Below are 12,481 nucleotides of genomic sequence, written 5' to 3'. Positions count from 1 at the left end.
ATATTCGCACCAGCCCGAGGAGCCGGAAGTCTTTATCGAATTTCCTACTGACAAATGTTTACAGTTTATGAATAGTTTCACATAAATAGTACTATTTCCACATAGTAAAGTGCAATGTGATGTCAGAAATGGCTGACAAAATTAGGTAATAACACGAAATATATGCAAGGCAATATAAGGTATATGTATAGCTTGGAAATTGTGATCGTTGCTCGCTCGCTCCGCTCGCTCGTAAAAATCTAGTCCAACCTCACAACCGATGCGACACGTTCGCAAATTCGAAATATGTCACCACCATATCGAATACTGAACGCAAGATGGATTGGTTTTAGGTTAAGCTATAGCTTTCGAGCGAGCGTAGCGAGCGAGAGACGTGTAAAGGTGTGTCACAAACTAACGGTTTGGCACATACGGACATTGAAATATTCGCACCGGCCCGAGGAGCCGGAAGTCTTTATCGAATTGCCTACTGACAAATGTTTACAGTTTATGAATAGTTTCACATAAATAGTACTATTTCCACATAGTAAAGTGCAATGTGATGTCAGAAATGGCTGACAAAATTAGGTAATAACACGAAATATATGCAAGGCAATATAAGGTATATGTATAGTTTGGAAATTGTAATCGTTGCTCGCTCGCTCCGCTCGCTCGTAAAAATCTAGTCCAACCTCACAACCGATGCGACACGTTCGCAAGTTCGAAATATGTCACCACCATATCAATTACTGAACGCAAGATGTATGGTTTTAGGTTAGGCTATAGCTTTCGAGCGAGCGCAGCGAGCGATAGACGCGTAAAGGTGTGTCACAAACCAACGGTTTGGCACATACAGACATTGAAATATTCGCACCAGCCCGAGGAGCCGGAAGTCTTTATCGAATTGCCTACTGACAAATGTTTACAGTTTATGAATAGTTTCACATAAATAGTACTATTTCCACATACTACAGTGCAATGTGATGTCCGAAATGGCTGACAAAATTAGGTAATAACTCGAAACAAATGCAATGCATTATAAGGTATATGTATAGCTTGGAAATTGTGATCGTTGCTCGCGCGCTCCGCTCGCTCGTAAAAATCTAGTCCAACGTCACGACCGATGCGACACGTTCGCAAATTCGAAATATGTCACCACCATATCGAATACTGAACGCAAGATGGATTGGTTTTAGGTTAAGCTATAGCTTTCGAGCGAGCGTAGGGAGCGAGAGACGTGTAAAGGTGTGTCACAAACCAACGCTTTGGCACATACGGACATTGAAATATTCGCACCAGCCCGAGGAGCCGGAAGTCTTTATCGAATTGCCTACCGACAAATGTTTACAGTTTATGAATAGTTTCACATAAATAGTACTATTTCCACATAGTAAAGTGCAATGTGATGTCAGAAATGGCTGACAAAATTAGGTAATATCACGAAATATATGCAAGGCAATATAAGGTATATGTATAGCTTGGAAATTGTCACCGTTGCTCGCTCGCTCCGCTCGCTCGTAAAAATCTAGTCCAACCTCACAACCGATGCGACACGTTCGCAAATTCGAAATATGTCACCACCATATCGAATACTGAACGCAAGATGGATTGGTTTTAGGTTAAGCTATAGCTTTCGAGCGAGCGTAGCGAGCGAGAGACGTGTAAAGGTGTGTCACAAACCAACGGTTTGGCACATACGGACATTGAAATATTCGCACCGGCCCGAGGAGCCGGAAGTCTTTATCGAATTGCCTACTGACAAATGTTTACAGTTTATGAATAGTTTCACATAAATAGTACTATTTCCACATAGTAAAGTGCAATGTGATGTCAGAAATGGCTGACAAAATTAGGTAATAACACGAAATATATGCAAGGCAATATAAGGTATATGTATAGTTTGGAAATTGTAATCGTTGCTCGCTCGCTCCGCTCGCTCGTAAAAATCTAGTCCAACCTCACAACCGATGCGACACGTTCGCAAGTTCGAAATATGTCACCACCATATCAATTACTGAACGCAAGATGTATGGTTTTAGGTTAGGCTATAGCTTTCGAGCGAGCGCAGCGAGCGATAGACGCGTAAAGGTGTGTCACAAACCAACGGTTTGGCACATACGGACATTGAAATATTCGCACCAGCCCGAGGAGCCGGAAGTCTTTATCGAATTGCCTACTGACAAATGTTTACAGTTTATGAATAGTTTCACATAAATAGTACTATTTCCACATACTACAGTGCAATGTGATGTCCGAAATGGCTGACAAAATTAGGTAATAACTCGAAACAAATGCAATGCATTATAAGGTATATGTATAGCTTGGAAATTGTGATCGTTGCTCGCGCGCTCCGCTCGCTCGTAAAAATCTAGTCCAACGTCACGACCGATGCGACACGTTCGCAAATTCGAAATATGTCACCACCATATCGAATACTGAACGCAAGATGGATTGGTTTTAGGTTAAGCTATAGCTTTCGAGCGAGCGTAGGGAGCGAGAGACGTGTAAAGGTGTGTCACAAACCAACGCTTTGGCACATACGGACATTGAAATATTCGCACCAGCCCGAGGAGCCGGAAGTCTTTATCGAATTGCCTACCGACAAATGTTTACAGTTTATGAATAGTTTCACATAAATAGTACTATTTCCACATAGTAAAGTGCAATGTGATGTCAGAAATGGCTGACAAAATTAGGTAATATCACGAAATATATGCAAGGCAATATAAGGTATATGTATAGCTTGGAAATTGTCACCGTTGCTCGCTCGCTCCGCTCGCTCGTAAAAATCTAGTCCAACCTCACAACCGATGCGACACGTTCGCAAATTCGAAATATGTCACCACCATATCGAATACTGAACGCAAGATGGATTGGTTTTAGGTTAAGCTATAGCTTCCGAGCGAGCGTAGCGAGCGAGAGACGTGTAAAGGTGTGTCACAAAACCAACGGTTTGGCACATACGGACATTGAAATATTCGCACCAGCCCGAGGAGCCGGAAGTCTTTATCGAATTGCCTACTGACAAATGTTTACAGTTTATGAATAGTTTCACATAAATAGTACTATTTCCACATAGTAAAGTGCAATGTGATGTCAGAAATGGCTGACAAAATTAGGTAATAACACGAAATATATGCAAGGCAATATAAGGTATATGTATAGCTTGGAAATTGTGATCGTTGCTCGCTCGCTCCGCTCGCTCGTAAAAATCTAGTCCAACCTCACAACCGATGCGACACGTTCGCAAATTCGAAATATGTCACCACCATATCGATTCCTGAACGCAAGATGTATGGTTTTAGGTTAAGCTATAGCTTTCGAGCGAGCGTAGCGAGCGAGAGACGTCTAAAGGTGTGTCACAAACCAACGGTTTGGCACATACGGACATTGAAATATTCGCACCAGCCCGAGAAGCCAGAAGAGTTTATCCTATGGCCTACTGACAAATGTTTACAGTTTATGAATAGTTTCACATAAATAGTACTATTTCCACATACTACAGTGCAATGTGATGTCCGAAATGGCTGACAAAATTAGGTAATAACACGAAACAAATGCAATGCAATATAAGGTATATGTATAGCTTGGAAATTGTCACCGTTGCTCGCTCGCTCCGCTCGCTCGTAAAAATCTAATCCAACGTTACAACCGATGCGACACGTTCGCAAATTCGAAATATGTCACCACCATATCGAATACTGAACGCAAGATGGATTGGTTTTAGGTTAAGCTATAGCTTCCGAGCGAGCGTAGCGAGCGAGAGACGTGTAAAGGTGTGTCACAAACCAACGGTTTGGCACATACGGACATTGAAATACTCGCACCAGCCCGAGGAGCCGGAAGTCTTTATCGAATTGCCTACTGACAAATGTTTACAGTTTATGAATAGTTTCACATAAATAGTACTATTTCCACATACTACAGTGCAATGTGATGTCCGAAATGGCTGACAAAATTAGGTAATAACTCGAAACAAATGCAATGCAATATAAGGTATATGTATAGCTTGGAAATTGTGATCGTTGCTCGCTCGCTCCGCTCGCTCGTAAAAATCTGGTCCAACGTCACAACCGATGCGACACGTTCGCAAATTCGAAATATGTCACCACCATATCGAATACTGAACGCAAGATGGATTGGTTTTAGGTTAAGCTATAGCTTTCGAGCGAGCGTAGCGAGCGAGAGCCGTGTAATGGTGTGTCACAAACCAACGGTTTGGCACATAGGGACATTGAAATATTCCCACCAGCCCGAGGAGCCGGAAGTCTTTATCGAATTGCCTACTGACAAATGTTTACAGTTAATGAATAGTTTCACATAAATAGTACTATTTCCACATACTACAGTGCAATGTGATGTCCGAAATGGCTGACAAAATTAGGTAATAACACGAAACAAATGCAATGCAATATAAGGTATATGTATAGCTTGGAAATTGTCACCGTTGCTCGCTCGCTCCGCTCGCTCGTAAAAATCTAGTCCAACCTCACAACCGATGCGACACGTTCGCAAATTCGAAATATGTCGCCACCATATCGATTACTGAACGCAAGATGTATGGTTTTAGGTTAGGTTATAGCTTTCGAGCGAGCGCAGCGAGCGAGAGACGCGTAAAGGTGTGTCACAAACCAACGGTTTGGCACATACGGACATTGAAATATTCGCACCAGCCCGAGGAGCCGGAAGTCTTTATCGAATTGCCTTCTGACAAATGTTTACAATTTATGAATAGTTTCACATAAATAGTACTATTTCCACATAGTAAAGTGCAATGTGATGTCAGAAATGGCTAACAAAATTAGGTAATATCACGAAATATATGCAAGGCAATATAAGGTATATGTATAGCTTGGAAATTGTAATCGTTGCACGCTCGCTCCGCTCGCTCGTAAAAATCTAGTCCAACCTCACAACCGATACGACACGTTCGCAAATTCGAAATATGTCACCACCATATCGATTACTGAACGCAAGATATATGGTTTTAGGTTAGGCTATAGCTTTCGAGCGAGCGCAGCGAGCGAGAGACGCGTAAAGGTGTGTCACAAACCAACGGTTTGGCACATACGGACATTGAAATATTCGCACCAGCCCGAGGAGCCGGAAGTCTTTATCGAATTGCCTACTGACAAATGTTTACAGTTTATGAATAGTTTCACATAAATAGTACTATTTCCACATAGTAAAGTGCAATTTGATGTCAGAAATGGCTGACAAAATTAGGTAATAACACGAAATATATGCAAGGCAATATAAGGTATATGTATAGCTTGGAAATTGTGATCGTTATTCGCTCGCTCCGCTCGCTCGTAAAAATCTAGTCCAACGTCACAACCGATGCGACACGTTCGCAAATTCGAAATATGTCACCACCATATCGAATACTGAACGCAAGATGGATTGGTTTTAGGTTAAGGTATAGCTTTCGAGCGAGCGTAGCGAGCGAGAGACGTGTAAAGGTGTGTCACAAACCAACGGTTTGGCAAATACGGACATTGAAATATTCGCACCAGCCCGAGGAGCCAGAAGTCTTTATCGAAATGCCTACTGACAAATGTTTACAGTCTATGAATAGTTTCACATAAATAGTACTATTTCCACATAGTAAAGTGCAATGTGATGTCAGAAATGGCTGACAAAATTAGGTAATAACACGAAACAAATGCAATGCAATATAAGGTATATGTATAGCTTGGAAATGATGACCGTTATTCGCTCGCTCCGCTCGCTCGTAAAAATCTAGTCCAACGTCACAACCGATGCGACACGTTCGCAAATTCGATATATGTCGCCACCATATCGAATAATGAACGCAAGATGGCTTGGTTTTAGGTTAAGCTATAGCTTTCGAGCGAGCGTAGCGAGCGAGAGACGTGTAAAGGTGTGTCACAAGCCAACGGTTTGGCACATACGGACATTGAAATATTCGCACCAGCACGAGGAGCCGGAAGTCTTTATCGAATTGCCTACTGACAAATGTTTACAGTTTAGGAATAGTTTCACATAAATAGTACTATTTCCACATAGTAAAGTGTAATGTGATAGTCAGAAATGGCTGACAAAATTAGGTAATATCACGAAATATATGCAAGGCAATATAAGGTATATGTATAGCTTGGAAATTGTAATCGTTGCTCGCTCGCTCCGCTCGCTCGTAAAAATCTAGTCCAACCTCACAACCGATGCGACACGTTCGCAAATTCGAAATATGTCACCACCATATCGATTACTGAACGCAAGATGTATGGTTTTAGGTTAGGCTATAGCTTTCGAGCGAGCGCAGCGAGCGAGAGACGCGTAAAGGTGTGTCACAAACCAACGGTTTGGCACATACGGACATTGAAATATTCGCACCAGCGCGAGGAGCCAGAAGACTTTATCCTATGGCCTACTGACAAATGTTTACAGTTTATGAATAGTTTCACATAAATAGTACTATTTCCACATACTACAGTGCAATGTGATGTCCGAAAAGGCTGACAAAGTTAGGTAATAACACGAAATATATGCAAGGCAATATAAGGTATATGTATAGCGTGGAAATTGTGATCGTTGCTCGCTCGCTCCGCTCGCTCGTAAAAATCTAGTCCAACCTCACAACCGATGCGACACGTTCGCAAATTCGAAATATGTCGCCACCATATCGATTACTGAACGCAAGATGTATGGTTTTAGGTTAGGTTATAGCTTTCGAGCGAGCGCAGCGAGCGAGAGACGCGTAAAGGTGTGTCACAAACCAACGGTTTGGCACATACGGACATTGAAATATTCGCACCAGCCCGAGGAGCCGGAAGTCTTTATCGAATTGCCTTCTGACAAATGTTTACAATTTATGAATAGTTTCACATAAATAGTACTATTTCCACATAGTAAAGTGCAATGTGATGTCAGAAATGGCTAACAAAATTAGGTAATATCACGAAATATATGCAAGGCAATATAAGGTATATGTATAGCTTGGAAATTGTAATCGTTGCACGCTCGCTCCGCTCGCTCGTAAAAATCTAGTCCAACCTCACAACCGATACGACACGTTCGCAAATTCGAAATATGTCACCACCATATCGATTACTGAACGCAAGATATATGGTTTTAGGTTAGGCTATAGCTTTCGAGCGAGCGCAGCGAGCGAGAGACGCGTAAAGGTGTGTCACAAACCAACGGTTTGGCACATACGGACATTGAAATATTCGCACCAGCCCGAGGAGCCGGAAGTCTTTATCGAATTGCCTACTGACAAATGTTTACAGTTTATGAATAGTTTCACATAAATAGTACTATTTCCACATAGTAAAGTGCAATTTGATGTCAGAAATGGCTGACAAAATTAGGTAATAACACGAAATATATGCAAGGCAATATAAGGTATATGTATAGCTTGGAAATTGTGATCGTTATTCGCTCGCTCCGCTCGCTCGTAAAAATCTAGTCCAACGTCACAACCGATGCGACACGTTCGCAAATTCGAAATATGTCACCACCATATCGAATACTGAACGCAAGATGGATTGGTTTTAGGTTAAGGTATAGCTTTCGAGCGAGCGTAGCGAGCGAGAGACGTGTAAAGGTGTGTCACAAACCAACGGTTTGGCAAATACGGACATTGAAATATTCGCACCAGCCCGAGGAGCCAGAAGTCTTTATCGAAATGCCTACTGACAAATGTTTACAGTCTATGAATAGTTTCACATAAATAGTACTATTTCCACATAGTAAAGTGCAATGTGATGTCAGAAATGGCTGACAAAATTAGGTAATAACACGAAACAAATGCAATGCAATATAAGGTATATGTATAGCTTGGAAATGATGACCGTTATTCGCTCGCTCCGCTCGCTCGTAAAAATCTAGTCCAACGTCACAACCGATGCGACACGTTCGCAAATTCGATATATGTCGCCACCATATCGAATAATGAACGCAAGATGGCTTGGTTTTAGGTTAAGCTATAGCTTTCGAGCGAGCGTAGCGAGCGAGAGACGTGTAAAGGTGTGTCACAAGCCAACGGTTTGGCACATACGGACATTGAAATATTCGCACCAGCACGAGGAGCCGGAAGTCTTTATCGAATTGCCTACTGACAAATGTTTACAGTTTAGGAATAGTTTCACATAAATAGTACTATTTCCACATAGTAAAGTGTAATGTGATAGTCAGAAATGGCTGACAAAATTAGGTAATATCACGAAATATATGCAAGGCAATATAAGGTATATGTATAGCTTGGAAATTGTAATCGTTGCTCGCTCGCTCCGCTCGCTCGTAAAAATCTAGTCCAACCTCACAACCGATGCGACACGTTCGCAAATTCGAAATATGTCACCACCATATCGATTACTGAACGCAAGATGTATGGTTTTAGGTTAGGCTATAGCTTTCGAGCGAGCGCAGCGAGCGAGAGACGCGTAAAGGTGTGTCACAAACCAACGGTTTGGCACATACGGACATTGAAATATTCGCACCAGCGCGAGGAGCCAGAAGACTTTATCCTATGGCCTACTGACAAATGTTTACAGTTTATGAATAGTTTCACATAAATAGTACTATTTCCACATACTACAGTGCAATGTGATGTCCGAAAAGGCTGACAAAGTTAGGTAATAACACGAAATATATGCAAGGCAATATAAGGTATATGTATAGCGTGGAAATTGTGATCGTTGCTCGCTCGCTCCGCTCGCTCGTAAAAATCTAGTCCAACCTCACAACCGATGCGACAAGTTCGCAAATTCGAAATATGTCACCACCATATCGATTACTGAACGCAAGCTGTATGGTTTTAGGTTAGGCTATAGGTTTCGAGAGAGCGCAGCGAGCGAGAGACGCGTAAAGGTGTGTCACAAACCAACGGTTTGGCACATACGGACATTGAAATATTCGCACCAGCCCGAGGAGCCGGAAGTCTTTATCGAATTGCCTACTGAGAAATGTTTACAGTTTATGAATAGTTTCACATAAATAGTACTATTTCCACATAGTAAAGTGCAATGTGATGTCAGAAATGTCTGACAAAATTAGGTAATAACACGAAATATATGCAAGGCAATATAAGGTATATGTATAGCTTGGAAATTGTGATCGTTGCTCGCTCGCTCCGCTCGCTCGTAAAAATCTAGTCCAACCTCACAACCGATGCGACACGTTCGCAAATTCGAAATATGTCGCCACCATATCGATTACTGAACGCAAGATGTATGGTTTTAGGTTAGGCTATAGCTTTCGAGCGAGCGCAGCGAGCGAGAGACGCGTAAAGGTGTGTCACAAACCAACGGTTTGGCACATACGGATATTGAAATATTCAAACCAGCCCGAGGAGCCGGAAGTCTTTATGGAATTGCCTACTGACAAATGTTTACAGTTTATGAATAGTTTCACATAAATAGTACTATTTCCACATAGTAAAGTGCAATTTGATGTCAGAAATGGCTGACAAAATTAGGTAATAACACGAAATATATGCAAGGCAATATAAGGTATATGTATAGCTTGGAAATTGTGATCGTTATTCGCTCGCTCCGCTCGCTCGTAAAAATCTAGTCCAACGTCACAACCGATGCGACACGTTCGCAAATTCGAAATATGTCACCACCATATCGAATACTGAACGCAAGATGGATTGGTTTTAGGTTAAGCTATAGCTTTCGAGCGAGCGTAGCGAGCGAGAGACGTGTAAAGGTGTGTCACAATCCAACGGTTTGGCAAATACGGACATTGAAATATTCGCACCAGCCCGAGGAGCCAGAAGTCTTTATCGAAATGCCTACTGACAAATGTTTACAGTCTATGAATAGTTTCACATAAATAGTACTATTTCCACATAGTAAAGTTCAATGTGATGTCAGAAATGGCTGACAAAATTAGGTAATAACACGAAACAAATGCAATGCAATATAAGGTATATGTATAGCTTGGAAATGATGACCGTTATTCGCTGGCTCCGCTCGCTCGTAAAAATCTAGTCCAACCTCACAACCGATCCGACACGTTCGCAAATTCGATATATGTCGCCACCATATCGAATAATGAACGCAAGATGGCTTGGTTTTAGGTTAAGCTATAGCTTTCGAGCGAGCGTAGCGAGCGAGAGACGTGTAAAGGTGTGTCACAAGCCAACGGTTTGGCACATACGGACATTGAAATATTCGCACCAGCACGAGGAGCCGGAAGTCTTTATCGAATTGCCTACTGACAAATGTTTACAGTTTAGGAATAGTTTCACATAAATAGTACTATTTCCACATAGTAAAGTGTAATGTGATGTCAGAAATGGCTGACAAAATTAGGTAATATCACGAAATATATGCAAGGCAATATAAGGTATATGTATAGCTTGGAAATTGTAATCGTTGCTCGCTCGCTCCGCTCGCTCGTAAAAATCTAGTCCAACCTCACAACCGATGCGACACGTTCGAAAATTCGAAATATGTCACCACCATATCGATTACTGAACGCAAGATGTATGGTTTTAGGTTAGGCTATAGCTTTCGAGCGAGCGCAGCGAGCGAGAGTCGCGTAAAGGTGTGTCACAAACCAACGGTTTGGCACATACGGACATTGAAATATTCGCACCAGCGCGAGGAGCCAGAAGACTTTATCCTATGGCCTACTGACAAATGTTTACAGTTTATGAATAGTTTCACATAAATAGTACTATTTCCACATACTACAGTGCAATGTGATGTCCGAAATGGCTGACAAAGTTAGGTAATAACACGAAATATATGCAAGGCAATATAAGGTATATGTATAGCTTGAAAATTGTGATCGTTGCTCGCTCGCTCCGCTCGCTCGTAAAAATCTAGTCCAACGTCACAACCGATGCGACACGTTCGCAAATTCGAAATATGTCACCACCATATCGAATACTGAACGCAAGATGGATTGGTTTTAGGTTAAGCTATAGCTTTCGAGCCAGCGTAGCGAGCGAGAGACGTGTAAAGGTGTGTCACAAACCAACGGTTTGGCAAATATGGACATTGAAATATTCGCACCAGCCCGAGGAGCCAGAAGTCTTTATCGAAATGCCTACTGACAAATGTTTACAGTCTATGAATAGTTTCACATAAATAGTACTATTTCCACATAGTAAAGTGCAATGTGATGTCAGAAATGGCTGACAAAATTAGGTAATAACACGAAACAAATGCAATGCAATATAAGGTATATGTATAGCTTGGAAATGATGACCGTTATTCGCTGGCTCCGCTCGCTCGTAAAAATTTAGTCCAACCTCACAACCGATCCGACACGTTCGCAAATTCGATATATGTCGCCACCATATCGAATAATGAACGCAAGATGGCTTGGTTTTAGGTTAAGCTATAGCTTTCGAGCGAGCGTAGCGAGCGAGAGACGTGTAAAGGTGTGTCACAAGCCAACGGTTTGGCACATACGGACATTGAAATATTCGCACCAGCACGAGGAGCCCGAAGTCTTTATCGAATTGCCTACTGACAAATGTTTACAGTTTAGGAATAGTTTCACATAAATAGTACTATTTCCACATAGTAAAGTGTAATGTGATAGTCAGAAATGGCTGACAAAATTAGGTAATATCACGAAATATATGCAAGGCAATATAAGGTATATGTATAGCTTGGAAATTGTAATCGTTGCTCGCTCGCTCCGCTCGCTCGTAAAAATCTAGTCCAACCTCACAACCGATGCGACACGTTCGCAAATTCGAAATATGTCACCACCATATCGATTACTGAACGCAAGATGTATGGTTTTAGGTTAGGCTATAGCTTTCGAGCGAGCGCAGCGAGCGAGAGACGCGTAAAGGTGTGTCACAAACCAACGGTTTGGCACATACGGACATTGAAATATTCGCACCAGCGCGAGGAGCCAGAAGACTTTATCCTATGGCCTACTGACAAATGTTTACAGTTTATGAATAGTTTCACATAAATAGTACTATTTCCACATGGTAAAGTGCAATGTGATGTCAGAAATGGCTGACAAAATTAGGTAATAACACGAAATATATGCAAGGCAATATAAGGTATATGTATAGCTTGGAAATTTGATTGTTGCTCGCTCGCTCCGCTCGCTCGTAAAAATCTAGTCCAACCTCACAACCGATGCGACATGTTCGCAAATTCGAAATATGTCCCCACCATCTGGATTACTGAACGCAAGATGTATGGTTTTAGGTTAGGCTATAGCTTTCGAGAGAGCGCAGCGAGCGACAGACGCGTAAAGGTGTGTCACAAACCAACGGTTTGGCACATACGGACATTGAAATATTCGCACCAGCCCGAGGAGCCGGAAGTCTTTATCGAATTGCCTACTGACAAATGTTTACAGTTTATGAATAGTTTCACATAAATAGTACTATTTCCACATGGTAAAGTGCAATGTGATGTCAGAAATGGCTGACAAAATTAGGTAATAACACGAAATATATGCAAGGCAATATAAGGTATATGTATAGCTTGGAAATGATGACCGTTATTCGCTCGCTCCGCTCGCTCGTAAAAATCTAGTCCAACCTCAC

This window comes from Bombus affinis, unplaced genomic scaffold (genome assembly GCF_024516045.1).
Source record: "Bombus affinis isolate iyBomAffi1 unplaced genomic scaffold, iyBomAffi1.2 ctg00000103.1, whole genome shotgun sequence".
Classification (NCBI taxonomy): Eukaryota; Metazoa; Arthropoda; class Insecta; order Hymenoptera; family Apidae; genus Bombus; species Bombus affinis.
Note: the sequence above shows the minus strand (reverse complement) of the source record.